Source organism: Cololabis saira, chromosome 20 (genome assembly GCF_033807715.1).
Source record: "Cololabis saira isolate AMF1-May2022 chromosome 20, fColSai1.1, whole genome shotgun sequence".
Lineage (NCBI taxonomy): Eukaryota > Metazoa > Chordata > Actinopteri > Beloniformes > Belonidae > Cololabis > Cololabis saira.
Genome location: NC_084606.1, coordinates 25430143 through 25443837, shown reverse-complemented (window position 1 = coordinate 25443837; position 13695 = coordinate 25430143). Strand labels below are relative to the sequence as shown.

Below are 13695 nucleotides of genomic sequence, written 5' to 3'. Positions count from 1 at the left end.
GGCCAAAGTTCCTCCACAATGATTTGGCTCAATTTTTGATGAATAAAAAATGAGGGGAAAAAAGGTTCATCTTGTTTGTCTCAACTTGTATTTTCCAAATACACAAAAAACAACAAGGCACAAGACAGTTTCTTCCAACTGAATACTTGTTTGGTGGTTGTTACGGCGGTTATCTCTGCTTATGTTGTGGTGCTCATGCAGCAGAGATGCTTTTTCTAGGTCTATTTCTTGACCCGATGACCTGCCAGTTCCCTGAAACTGAGCAAAAGCTAGAAAATGGATCTTTAATGCATGAATCTCCTCAGCGTCGGGTGTCAACACAGCTGATGTTCCCATGCAAGAGGAACATATGGACAATAAATGGAAGGTAGATCTGATGATGAATGGAAAGAGCAGGGACCGTCTCGTAGGAGCGTGGGGTTAATGCTCGTGTCGTAACAACGGCAGCAATATGAGGTCACGTAAAAAAAACAACTAGGATTTCCGATCATTGACTTGAGATCTTTTTCTGCCATAGAAAAAGAATTATTGCTGGTCACGAGAGGCAAATGCTGATCCGATGAATGTAGAGCAGGCAGATATGTCCTGATCTGAGCGTTACTCCATCTGGAATCCAGATCATCTTGTTCTGATCTGCAGTTTTACAGTCTGTTGTTTGGAAGGCTTAAACATCGACGTCTCTGTTGCACTTTCAATCAGGTTTAGGCTTTTAACAAGGGAATAATAGACAGAAAGTCGTTTCTTACCCTTCCTTTCACCATAAAATACACCCGAAATGATATAACAGATGTTTGAAATGCAGCAATCTGAAACTGTAAGGCACGCCTCAAAATATATAATAAAACGTCTGTAATCAAAGGCAAAGTCTTTTTGAGCTTTGGTAGAGAAAAATAAAAAACTAAACACCTTGTAATTTGCACTTCTAAAATAAATACCTGCACAACTTTAAATATTCAAATGAGTCTGCGGTTAAAATAGAGGACTTACAGACCTTAACAAGCTGTTGCAGTCAGCTGATTGACAGGAAACATGAGCACACCAAGAGCCCTGTCGGTTGAAACACTGTAAAGGATAATAAAACATCTTCAAGAAGGTACAGTAATTAAACACTAAATGTGGCAAAAGATGTTGGTTTTATTCTCAATCAAATATGTCTAGAGCTTGGAACAAGTATTAAGAAAGTGAGAAGGGTTTAAATGCACAGATAAGAGCATCAGGACAAGAAAAGGAAACTGAAAAACCAACAGGGTTCAACGTTTGTGGCTGAACTGGAAAGCATGACTGGCGTCTTTTACGCCGATGGGAACCTCCATCGTCTCTGACAAAGTTGTTAAACTCCTTCTGGTGGGTTTTGGAGCGATGTTTCAAGCCGGATGATTTATGGAGACTTTTACTTCCTTCTGTATGTGACATGGACTGACCGAGGACGAGTGGAAATGAGGCGTTATGGTTCGGGGACCTACGTTGGTGTTTATGCCGGTTCATGGTTGGTGCCATTTCCGTCGTTCTGTAATTACATCACCAAATGCTGGATGGCGGTGTGGGCTTTATTCCGCAGCACTCAAGTTTGCAGGCAGCAGAGCAAATTAAGTCTGTGGTGTGTGAGTTGGAGCTGATAAATGCTGGGGGATTTCCGACATTGCAGCAAGCTGTCTTTCTACCCAATTTGAAAACAAGAAGAGAATAGAGCTTTGCCACTGTAGTTTGTACACTAAAATGTTTAGTGAAGAGCTTGCAGTGGCAATAAAAGCATAAATAGTAAAAAAAGAAAAATGAACAAAAGGCAAACAAACATACAGTATTTCCAGTATCTACATGTATCTACATTATTGCCCCAGGTTTTCATAAATTCTAAATATATTTTGTATTATTATAGAAATCAGAATCAGAATCAGAATCAGAGTACTTTATTAATCCCAAAGGGCAATTCATGTATACAGTCGGCCTGTCCATAGCAGCAACACACTTTCAGCGAAATTCAGCGTTTGTTTTGTTGAGTGCAGTGATAGTTTGTGGATAAAAACTGTGTTTTAACCTGTTTATTCTGGTTTTTATTGAGTGGTATCAGGAAAAGTGATGTGCTGGGTGTGACAGGTGTGACAGGTACCTGAGAGTGTTTTGAGCAGGTCATCCAGGGAGCAGGGAGGGCAGCCGGCAGTTCTCTGATCAGTGGTAATGACGGTCTGAAGCATCTTCTCCACAGCTGTGCAGCTGCACCCCACACACACTTGCAGCACTCAGCCTCCAGGTCTCTGGACGGTAAAGAGACGGCAGCAGGTCTTCCCCAAGACTCTCAGGAAGGATTCTGATTTATTTATTTGCACATTTTTGAAAGAAGAAAAGAAAAAAATACAATGGAATGCGTTTAAGAGAAAATAAAAATATATATATATATATTTTTAAAAACAACATAAAAGAAAATGTGCTGGAGAGGTCAGAAACCTGAGAGGGCTTATCAAGTGGCCTCCCCTCTATATTACACTTCAGACAGTAAAACAAAAGATACTTTAGAAAAAAAACACAAGATGATTAATAATAGTTAAAATAGACATCATAAAACATATGATAAAAGGAGCAGAATGTAGCATAAACCAAAACAAAGAGCATCTGGATATATAGTATATACCGTGGCGTGTACTTGTATGTACATGTAGAGACAGACACACAAGCTACAGCAGACGTTGATGGTACTGGGTCAGCAGCTGTTTACATCTCAGCTATGAGTTTGTTTTTTAATCTTTTTTTGAAAACAAGGAGTAGAGTCTCTGCTGAACTTTCTTCACCACTGTTGTCTCCAGGTGAGGCCCTCCAGTGGCTGAATGTCTGTCCTCCTCCTCCTGTAACCCACGACCCGCTCCTTCGTCTCCTACAGCAACTTCAGCATCCAACATGACCCCTACTCACATTAACAGGGTCACCACTCAGCTAGTCTGACTGTTTATAGCAGTTCTGTCTTACTTTGTTGACAGATACATGAGGCGGGACTGTTTTGTTTTCCTAATCAGTGGAAGTGTTGCCACACTGTTGATGCTAATTACTGCCAAACAGTGTTGTTATGATTTAATATAGCCAACAATGGCTAGAAGCAGCAACTGCTAGGCTCAACCTCTGGAAAGGTGCGAGCATCCGTGATTCAGCCGTGATTTGCATCCAAAAGTAAAATGGATAAATGAATAGCTTCAAAGAACAGTGATTTCATTTACTCTTCCAGCAGTATGTTTCATCAACCTACAGGAAATTTAAAGAGATAAAAAGAAACTAGAGTATGATTTGAATCAGGCTGTAAAAATGCAAAGACATAAGTTATACTTTTTTCAATAGCAAATATTTAATGAAAACTGCTTCCATGAAGTATTCAAGATTTAAAGCTTTTCTTTTTAAGGGGTTAAACACTAAAAAGTGTGTATCCTACGTTTTCATGTCTTGTCTTTGTTTTGTCCTTTTTTCTATTCATACAGTGGACATAAAAGCTTTGCACTCTCGTGAAATTGCAGGTTTTTAAATGATCAAGACAGAAATGTCCATCTCATTACATCTTTAAATGCAATATTCCAGCAAACAGAAATCCAGAGGGACAAAATAGTTATAGGGAATATTTTTAACTGGAATACATGAATAAATAAACCTCCCACAGCTTTGTTGCAGAAGTCTGAACATCCTCAGCATTGGTTACTTTGTGGAAGTTTCTTTTTACGGTTGTCAAAGCATCAAGTCTTTGTGTGCAAGTCTCAACTAACTTCATACGTCGTCACTCTGGAATTTCATCACACCTTTCACACCAAAGAGACCAACTACATACAAGAGGAGATCCTGCGTGGCAACAGCTGATGGTGCGGAGGTCTGGGCTCCGACACCGGGCCGTGGTTGTTTTGATGAGCTCTTTGGGTCATTGTCGTGTTGGAATGTGAGATTCCTCAGTCGTTTTCAGCTTTTTGAACAGAGGACAGGCTTTGTGTGAAAGTATCTTGGAATCCTGAGCTATTCATTTTTGAGTTTATCTTGACAAGAGTCCAGCAGGAGAGAAGCAGCCCTGAAGCATACTGCCACCCCTTTGAAGAATTAAGGCCATAAAGTTCAAACTTTGTTTTGTCAGACCAAAACATATTTGCCCTTCTAGGTTTGGGTTACTGAATGAAGTCGTTAGTTGTTGTAAAAATCCCTTTACAACTCCCAGACCGTTTAAGATGTCTGGAACATTCAGAACCTACCGTAATTAGGTCAGTTTCATTAATCATATTTAGTTTTATTCATGTTAGCATTTTACATTTTTATTTGTATTATTAGTGTCATCATTTTATTGGTTCATTTTAACTGTGTTGTTATTTAATACATATTTAATCACCATTTAATATTATTACATGGAATTTATTGTGTTTGATCTTTGTCAAATCAAATCAAACATTTTTATGGTTTCTGAAAGCAGACGAGAGCTTTCCAACAGCGCGCTGAAGGACTCGACGGCACGGTATATGTACACCGAGCAACCAGCTGAGAATAGTTAGTTATTAAGAGTTTTATCCAGTTCGGACTGAAATTTCTGAGATATTTGGGGCTTTCGTCTCAGAAAAACAACAAAAAAACAGAACAAACAAAAACAACAAGCATGTTTTTGAGGCAAGCGTTTAAATTCACTCTGCTCTGTGTATCGCTGGCCAGATGTGCTCATAGAGACAAATGTGTCGGAAGATAAATGTCATAAACCACCTGAAACAGACGGTAATATCTGCATTTTTAAGCTGTTTTATTGACTGAATGACAATAAAAGAAATATAAACACCATTAGTCTTTTGTCAGTTCAAATCCAGTGTAGTATTATTTAACAAATTTCCAGTTATTAAATGTTCCTCCTTTTCTTTTTCCCTCCAGATTTTTGCTTGCTGGAAAGTCACATTAAGGACGGAGCAAGTCTAACTTCCATGTTGGTTTTATGTCTGTATTTATATTAAAAAGAAACCCTGAAGCAGCAAAAGGTTATGTAAGCTTTTCTTATCCACGTTAACGGCAATGATCAGACGGTACTATGACAGGTGTTTTTTTTTAAAGATCTTGCAAGGTGTGGCTCCACCTGAGATCCTGACAAACGTTCAGCTCCCATCTTTCCACCCCAGCCTAATCCTGGGATTGACGGCCGAGGCCTGTGGGGAGCACGATGAATAATTTGTGGACGGGAAGAGCTGCAGGCAGAAAACCCTCAGACAAAAGTAATAAAATGGTGGAGTCAACAGCTTCATGAACTATTTATCTCTCTGGAAGTGATATGTCCTTCTTTAGTCTCTTGCTATACTCCTCCGCTCCATCCAACTAACTCGTCAAAGCCTGCAGCAGTCCAGGCTTTATTGAAACTTTGATTCAGTTTCCCAAGATGTCGCTTTCTAAAGACTGTGTGCAATAAAGGAGACGCTTTATTGGGGGAGAAGAACAGATAAGGGGGACTAAGAAAAGAAATAAACCTTTACTGAGAAGCTAGAGACAAGAAAAAAGCAGCGTGATTGGAGATTAAAAGAATTACAAGAGCTGACAATGATCAATAACAGCAATATGAGCTGTAGCAGCGCGCCTGCGTCGGTATCCTCCACCGCTTGAGCTCACCACTTTCTCTTTTCAGTACAACTTTAATATACTTGGTTTGTATGTGTATATACTGTATATTAAAAAACATCTGAGTACTAGATTTGACATATTATCAAGCATCAGTAGAGGAATTGTTAAGATAAAGTGGAATAAACACGGCCAGATTCACTTTAAATCTCAATGTGAAAGTTAGCAATTCATTTCGACGGGCGAACACATGGAACATCTGTTTCCTCGTAGCCCGTGTCTGCCTGGTTCTTGGGAGCTCATCTCAGGCTTTTAACAGCAACAAGGTGAAAATGGACGGGCCCCTGTAGCATCTCTATCACCAAGTTGACTCCGGTTGAGTCACTTCAAAGGTTTTCTCAAAAGGGTAAGTACAGTAATTGGGATGACTCTGCTCGGAGAGCTTTCTGGCCGTCTCACGCTCTGTTCCGCTGCATGGACCTGACCAAGAGGTGAACCCATCACAGCAGGCAGCAGAGACGACGGGAAGTTCGTGGCCTCACTTCTACATCATATTTTATTTAAGGACTGATTAAACATTAAAGTACCACAAAACATTTTATTTTTCCCTCATAAGAAAAACTTGGCAGTGGGAGAGAGAGAGTAAAGTCTCGGAGCTCGCATAATGCAGTTATTCTTGATTACCTGTTCAAAAGACTGATGCTCTGTGCTCAAAAAAGTTACTGTGGACAAATTGTGCTGAAGAGGGACATATAAACCCCCTCCCTTATACCACCTCCAACAATCACTGAGAATTTCAATTTTGATGGCATAATGGTAACTTGAAAAAGGTTGTCTGGGGAAAAAAATAAAAAAATCGAATTTATATCCTCTTTAAGTAAGTTAAAAAAAGAAAGTATCCACTTCTTCAATAATAAAACAAAGAACAAATCTGTTCCTTTCCAGGATTTTTTAAACAATTGGACTTCCATCATTAAACCGAGTGAGATCATTCACAAGTGGAAAATATTCAAGAGAGTTGCCAACGTTCCCAGCAGCTGACGCACCAGCAAGTTCACCTCAAGGTCAGACTATTCAATGATAAGAGAGCAAAAAAGACAGAGCTAATTCTCAGATTCTACAGGCTTCATTTAGCATGTTAATTATTCAGGTTTATTTACGCATAATTGGAAAAACAGAATCTGGCTTGACTAATCAGGAAAAAGCCTCTTCCCTCTGAAAGAACATGGCACAACAACTTGGGTTAGCAAAGTTGCATATGAACAAACCAGATCATAAAAAAATAAATAAAAAAACTCACGACAAACACCTCAACTGTCAAACACAGTGGTGGAGGGGTGATGGTTTGGGCATGTTTCATCTTGAGGTCATTGAGGTGACCATGAACAACTTAGTATGAGTTGTATTTGCTAATACTAACGTTTTCACATGATTATACAATTAGCGCAAGCAATCTTTGGCAACAAGTCCTCTAAGGACACACCAACCCGAGTTCTGCGTGTGCTGGTACTGCTAGGTACTTTTTTTTCTATATTTTCAAATGTGTTAACAACCATAAAACAATAAACAACAAAGAATTATCAAAAAAGCATATGTCTCGCGGCACGGTTTACCAAGTGAATTTTATATTGAGGAGCTTGTGCCAAAACTTTGCCAGGTCTTTAATTACGCTTTACAGGAAAATGACCCCCCAAAGAGCTGGTCAGAGGCCATAATAAAATTAATACATAAAGAGGGGAAAGACCCACTGGACTGCGGTGCCTATAGACCAATCAGCCTGCTGGGGAATGACGTAAAAATGATCAGTTCCATATTGGCGAATAGGATGCAGAAATACTTAGGTAAATTGATTAACCCTGACCAAGCGGTTTTATACCGGGTCGTCAGGGAGCAAACAATATAAGAAGAGTTTTAAATGTACAATCAGTAGCAAGACATTCTGCCCACCCGTCAATGCTTCTCAGTCTTGATGCGGAGAAAGCATTTGACAGGGTAGATTCATTGTATCGGAATTACACTACGGAACAAATGGGATTCAATTTGACATTTATAAGATGGATTAATACCCTGAATAAAGACCCAACAACAAGGGTTAGGGTCAATGGATACTGCTCCCAATTTTTTGGGCTTAAAAAAGGTGTTAGACAGGGAAACCCTGTCTCTCCTATTTTGTTTGCGCTGTGTATGGAACCGCTTGCTGAGTTAATAAGGGGAAATGATCAGATTGAGGGAATAGTGGATGATGGAGGCATGATGCATACAATTTCGTTGTTCGCAGATGACATTCTTTTGTTTATAAGAAATACACAGTCATCTATACCAGCTCTTATGCAATGCCTGGGGGACTATGGGAAGGTTTCAGGGTACAAGGTTAATGAGGTGAAATCAGAAGCAATGATGATAACAGGATGCTTGCCTACATGTTTGGACAGACAGGTGAAATTCAAATGGTCAAAAAGGGGCTTTAGGTACCTGTAGGTTCCTGTATCTACATTTCTGGATAATCTTGTTTCCAAATGTATATGGCAGAACAAAAGACCTAGAGTGAGACTCAAAGTTCTCTGGGCACGCAAGGTGGATTAGCCTTGTCACATTTCAGAAATTATTACCGGGCAGCACAAATTGGAAAATTGGTTTCATGGATAAGATTAGATATAGACACAAGATGGGTACATATAGAGCAAGGTTCAGTAAAAAGTATGTCACTCTCAACCCTTCCCACTCTAAATTCAAAACTGTGGCGTAAACTTAAGATACAAAATGAATGGGTTAATTATACACTAAAGGTATGGGAGAAGACTAGAGAGATGTTGAATTTACCTTTATCTCTGTCAAGGGCAACAAAAATAACTACTGTCTGTGACATTCTGCTAGTAAAAATGGACAAGGGTTTCTTTAGATGAGCGGGGAAGGGCCTCAGCACAATAAATCAATTATTCGAAGGAATGACTCTCAGGGCTTTCTCACAACTTCAGGCAAAATATGGTATTGATTCTAAGGATTTATTTAGATATTTTCAAATTCGCCATTATTTGACGACACACAGAGTGGGAAAAAATTAAGGAAGTCCCATCTAATTTTGAATATTGGATTGAGATAGCGGAGAATAAAACGAACACTAAAAACACAATATCTTGTCTATACGGTAGGATTCGTATGGACACATCAGTAGATACGCTTGATGTGAAAGGTAAATGGGAATTGGAAGCTAATGCCATGATTGCTGATGATGAGTGGGAGAAGTATCCTGGCAGAAATGTTTAAGCAGCCCACCTTGGAGAGAATTTGGCTGGAAGTTGAGAGTGAGATATTTTAAAACTCCTTTGGTGATAGCTAGATATGACAATAAGTGTTCCCCCCCTTTGTCTGAGCGGTTGTGGCATGATAGGGGACTTCTCTCACATTTTTTGGGATTGCCCTAAATTGCAAAAATTCTGGGAGATTATGAAGCGAAAAATAAGTGAGATTATGAATTTAAGTAGACAAATAGAACCACAGCAACTAATTTTGGGTACTGTACTGTTAACAGATTTAGGGAAAAAATTGTGCGTTTATGCTCAGGGCTCTTTTGTTGATTGCACATAAAATGATCACAGTAAATTGGCTTAAGCCTCATCCACCCACACACTGGACCAGTGGACCCAAAGACTTAAGGAGGTAAACTGTATGGAACACATGACGGCAAATCTCCAGACGGATTTGTATCTTACAAAATGGACACCTGTTATAATGTATTTAGAGAAGTGAGAATATAGTCTCTGTGCAACTGGGCTAGTTGGATTTTCTTTTTTTTATTTCTTTATTATTGTGAAATAAGTGGACTTATGAACAATATCCTTCCACCTCTTGGCAATTGGATTGTTTGTCTATTTGGTATGATGTCATTTTGATACCAAGCTGAGTATTTGTACTTGTCATACTGTGTGAGACTCTGTCAAGGAACTGGTTCTAATAAATGCTCAAAAAAAAAAAAAAAAGCATATGAAAGAAAGAGAAAGGAATAAACTTCACTGGGGAATAAGGGCGTGCAGAGAGCGTGTTTGAGGTTTGTGACATTCATTTTCGCCATTTAGTCAATTTCCAAAAATCATAACGTATTTCACAATTATGCCAAATATCACACGTTCCTCTGGTAGATAAGCAAAAATGGAAAATTTAAGAGACGAGCAGCAACACAAATCATCCCTGATGACAACAGAAGTACATTCATAACATAAATGTTCTCTCGCGTCAACATGTTCATCACAGAACCTTCAACTATTTTAAGCACAGATTTGAACATTTTGAACTTAGATTCTCATAATCTTTGCTGGAGAAATAAAAAAACAGGATGCCTTCGTCCTGTGATATAATTCAGAGATGATTTGACAACACTCTGTATTGTATTCAGCATTAATGCGGCTTCCTGGCGACTGATTTTCAACATGACAAACTGCATTATTTGTGGATGGTTTTAAAGATATAAAGGATATTTAATATTGTATGCTGTGCTGAAAGATGTTTCTTGTGCCTCTGTGGTGTGAGTGCTAATCCAAAGCAAATATCGAGTACAAGGATGATACCCACCACCACATAAACTAGACATTTACGGCATGTACTATGCTGTTCCACGACACTCACTATGGATTTTTTTCTTACCTTTTCCTTGTAATTCAGATTATGTTTGGCTACCCGTGAGCTGATGTCGACATGCACGCGCGTGTCAGTGTTCTGACCTGAATAAAAAGTGATGGCGAGCCAGCCGGGAGCTGGTGTTGGAATAAGCAGGATTGATGTGCTCAGAGCAGACAGCCTCAGATCCATCATCGGCCTGTCGAAACTGAGCACACGGGCTTAGTCAGTGTGGAGTACACCTGCATTATAATGCCATTTACCGCTCTGTGCTGCTCAGGAAACCGAGGCAGAGGCAACGGCGGCGACGCACGCTGTTGCCGAGCAGACCTGTACGGTGGGGCTAAATTAGGAATCGTACTGGAGCCCTACTGGAACAGTTTCTGTTGAATACAGTGAATCAGACAGAAAAGCTGTGTCCATGCAGGGTCCCTTACTGCGGCGAGACAGACGTGGCTTACATTTACATCCCTCCTTTTACGCGGCAGAACTTCTTTTTCTGGGTTTGTTTCTGGGCTTTGAGAGCATCGAGATAAAAGAGTCATATTCTACAAATGTTTAGTGAGTGCAGACAGATGGACAGATGAACCAAAGTGTTCTAGTTCTTTAAATAAAACACTGAAAACAGCAAAGAGGCCAAAAACAAACCCTATTTTAAGAGGAAAACAGAGATGGAACTGTTTTATTTTTCTTCAGTTGTGTGTCTTATTTTTTCAATTATTCATCGGTGTAAATGGAAGAAACATTTTTGCTTGTGGTTTCTTTGACGCATCCGAGTAAGTTGACAAAGTTGTTGCTTCACTTCCTTGGCACTACACGTCTGTCGTGTGCTGCCACGGAAATTCGATAACTGAAGCTGGTTCAGGGCTTTAAATTTACTCCCATGCACCCTTGAGACTCGGTGACAGCCAATTCAGCTCCGAGTAGAAATAAAACCATTTTGAAACAGCCTCCCGCTTTAACTTAGGGGAGTGTTGCAGACAGCACATGTAATGTATAAATATCTAATGCTTCATTGTTTTTGTGTCGAGGAGGCAGCGGAGGCATCTATGTGATGCAAAAGTGAAAGGATCATTCGTTTAAAATGAAAAAATGCACCAATCAATAACTCTTCGACCGCCTGTAATCATTCTAAATATTAGGTTGTTATATCTAATTCAACCAATGTCAGTCATGTTTGTTTCCAGCCGCATAATGGTATGTCATTGATCACTGATGGCATTAAGAGATTAAAAGGTTTCCCATCCTTTCTGCGCTGTTGACAAGCGCTGTAACGCATTACGGTCATTAGCATTAAGCTGGCTCATCAATAAGCACTTGGCTGATCCATCAGTCTTCCTCAGAAGCTACCCGAGGGACCCCACTGCCGGTCGCCGGCGGCTCGGAGAGCAGTCTTGTGGTCACCGCGGGAATGCGTGCACACGCCCGACCTGGGGGTCGTCTGCTAGGACCTCCGTTAGCTCAGGTTCCTGGTCCAGGCTGCTGGAAAATGCATCTTTTGTCGGTACGCTCACTTTTGCTGTTAGGTGTTGAATTGATCAAAGAGTCCATGAATGAGTGGGAAGAAGAGGGGAAAAAAAACATCTAATTTCTCTAAGTTGGTGTCTTCTTGGCTGTCTTGTGGAGTATTATCACTTATACATGTGCTGTAGGTGTTGCTTTGAGTGTGTGACTGTGTAAGTGTCAGGTACGGTAGTGTCGGTGTCAGTCAGTATAAGACTATGAGGGTGTCTGCGTGTGACAGCCAGGCAGGTTCTGATGTGCTAGTGTGCTACAGTGAATGACAATACGCTCCGTAAGAAACCAGGGGATGTGAAAGGAAGAGAGACAAAAAAAATAAAAAAGGACAAACGTTACAGCTCACATCGTTTACACAGGTCTAAGGTCAAGCTTTCAAGGATCAATGCAGATATAGATCCCACATGTGATAGATGCAGCGGGGCCCCTGCTAGTCTTCTGCACATGTTTTAGACTTGTCCTAAACTTTATTTATTTTGGAAAAACATATTTGAGACTTTTTCCAAAATATGTGGGAAAAACGGTGGAGCCGTCACCATATATTGCTCTGTTTGGCCTGGCTCCTGTGGACTCTCCTCTATTTATGCAGCGGGAAATCAACATGATGGCCTTTTGTTCCCTCCTGGCAAGGAGACTGATTTAGTTTAAATGGAAAGACTCATCTAACCACCGGATCAGGGAAGTCATGGGTCATCTCAAACTGGAAAAGATCAGGTACACAGTTAGGGGATCCACTGAGACATTATAGGATCTGGCCAGTGATGACGGTAACGCATTACTCTAATCTGATCGCTTTTTTCTGTAACGAGTAATCTAACGCGTTACTATTTCCAAACCAGTAATCAGATTAAAGTTACTTATCCAAGTCACTGTGCGTTATTTTTTGTCATTAATAGTTAAAAAAATATATTTGGTTTCTTCTTGCGTCTCTATCTCTGAACCGTAGTTGGGAAAGCTGGTGGTTAGTTACAGTTTCTGGCTCATTGCTGGTAACCGGCGTCGTCTAGGAGTCCAGGGAAAGTGAAGGAAAAGGGACGAAGGAAAAATACTGTCCGTGACGCACATTTATTAAATCCTTGCAAAGAGCAAAACAAAATACTTGAGGGCCGACAACTTAATACTAACTGAAGTGGACACTGAAAGTAACTGAAAACTTGTAACGGTCTTCCACACGCTCACACCGACATCTCGTCGCTCTCTCACCTCCGCTGCACCCACTACGTCTCACACACACACACACACACACACACACACACACACACACACACACACACACACACACACACACACACACACACACACACACACACACACACACACACACACACACACAGCCTTAAAGGGACAGGTCTGTCATAACTATGCGACAAGTCAGGTTGCGACAGCCAGGCGACAGCACCCACAGGCAGCGACACAAACAATAATGGAGGAGGGGGAAGACAGGTGCGCATTTTCGAGCTGGAAATACAGACACTATATTGACTTTTTGTCAGTTAAAGATGGCAATATTAAAGTTCGCTGTACACTATGTGCTGGTGGCAGCAAAATTCTATCTAGTTACAAAAACGCAACGTTTTATTATTTTAGTTTTTTTATTTTAGTTTTATTATTTTATTTAGATACATGGTACATTGTTGTTGTGTACATTACTGTTAAAAATGCGCTTCTAATAAAGTGAGTGTTGGCAAAACCGGTTGTCATCGGCAGCTCCTGAATGTAAATAATAAAGTAACTTGTAATCTAACTTAGTTACTTTTAAAATCAAGTAATCTGTAAAGTAACTAAGTTACTTTTTAAAGGAGTTATCAGTAATCACTAATCAGATTACTTTTTTAAAGTAATCTGGCAGCCTTTCGTGAACTTTGTGGAGGGTATGGATGCTGATAATAGAATGTAAAGGTTTTCATTCATTTTCATTTACATTGGCCCTGTGTCTGATGATTATCTGGCAATAGAGGGAATGCGCATGACGTCACAGATGCGTCTTCACAGCAGGTTACGCCCACTGAGTGGCCGAAAGACTGAGTG

General features: G+C 40.2%; 1 long non-coding RNA gene across 1 annotated transcript in view; it reads right to left on the bottom strand.

The window, feature by feature from the left end:
• The window catches only part of LOC133420855 (uncharacterized), a 211858-nt gene that overhangs the window by 138359 nt on the left and 59804 nt on the right, over window positions 1-13695 (bottom strand). The gene's annotated exons all lie outside the window — the stretch shown is intronic.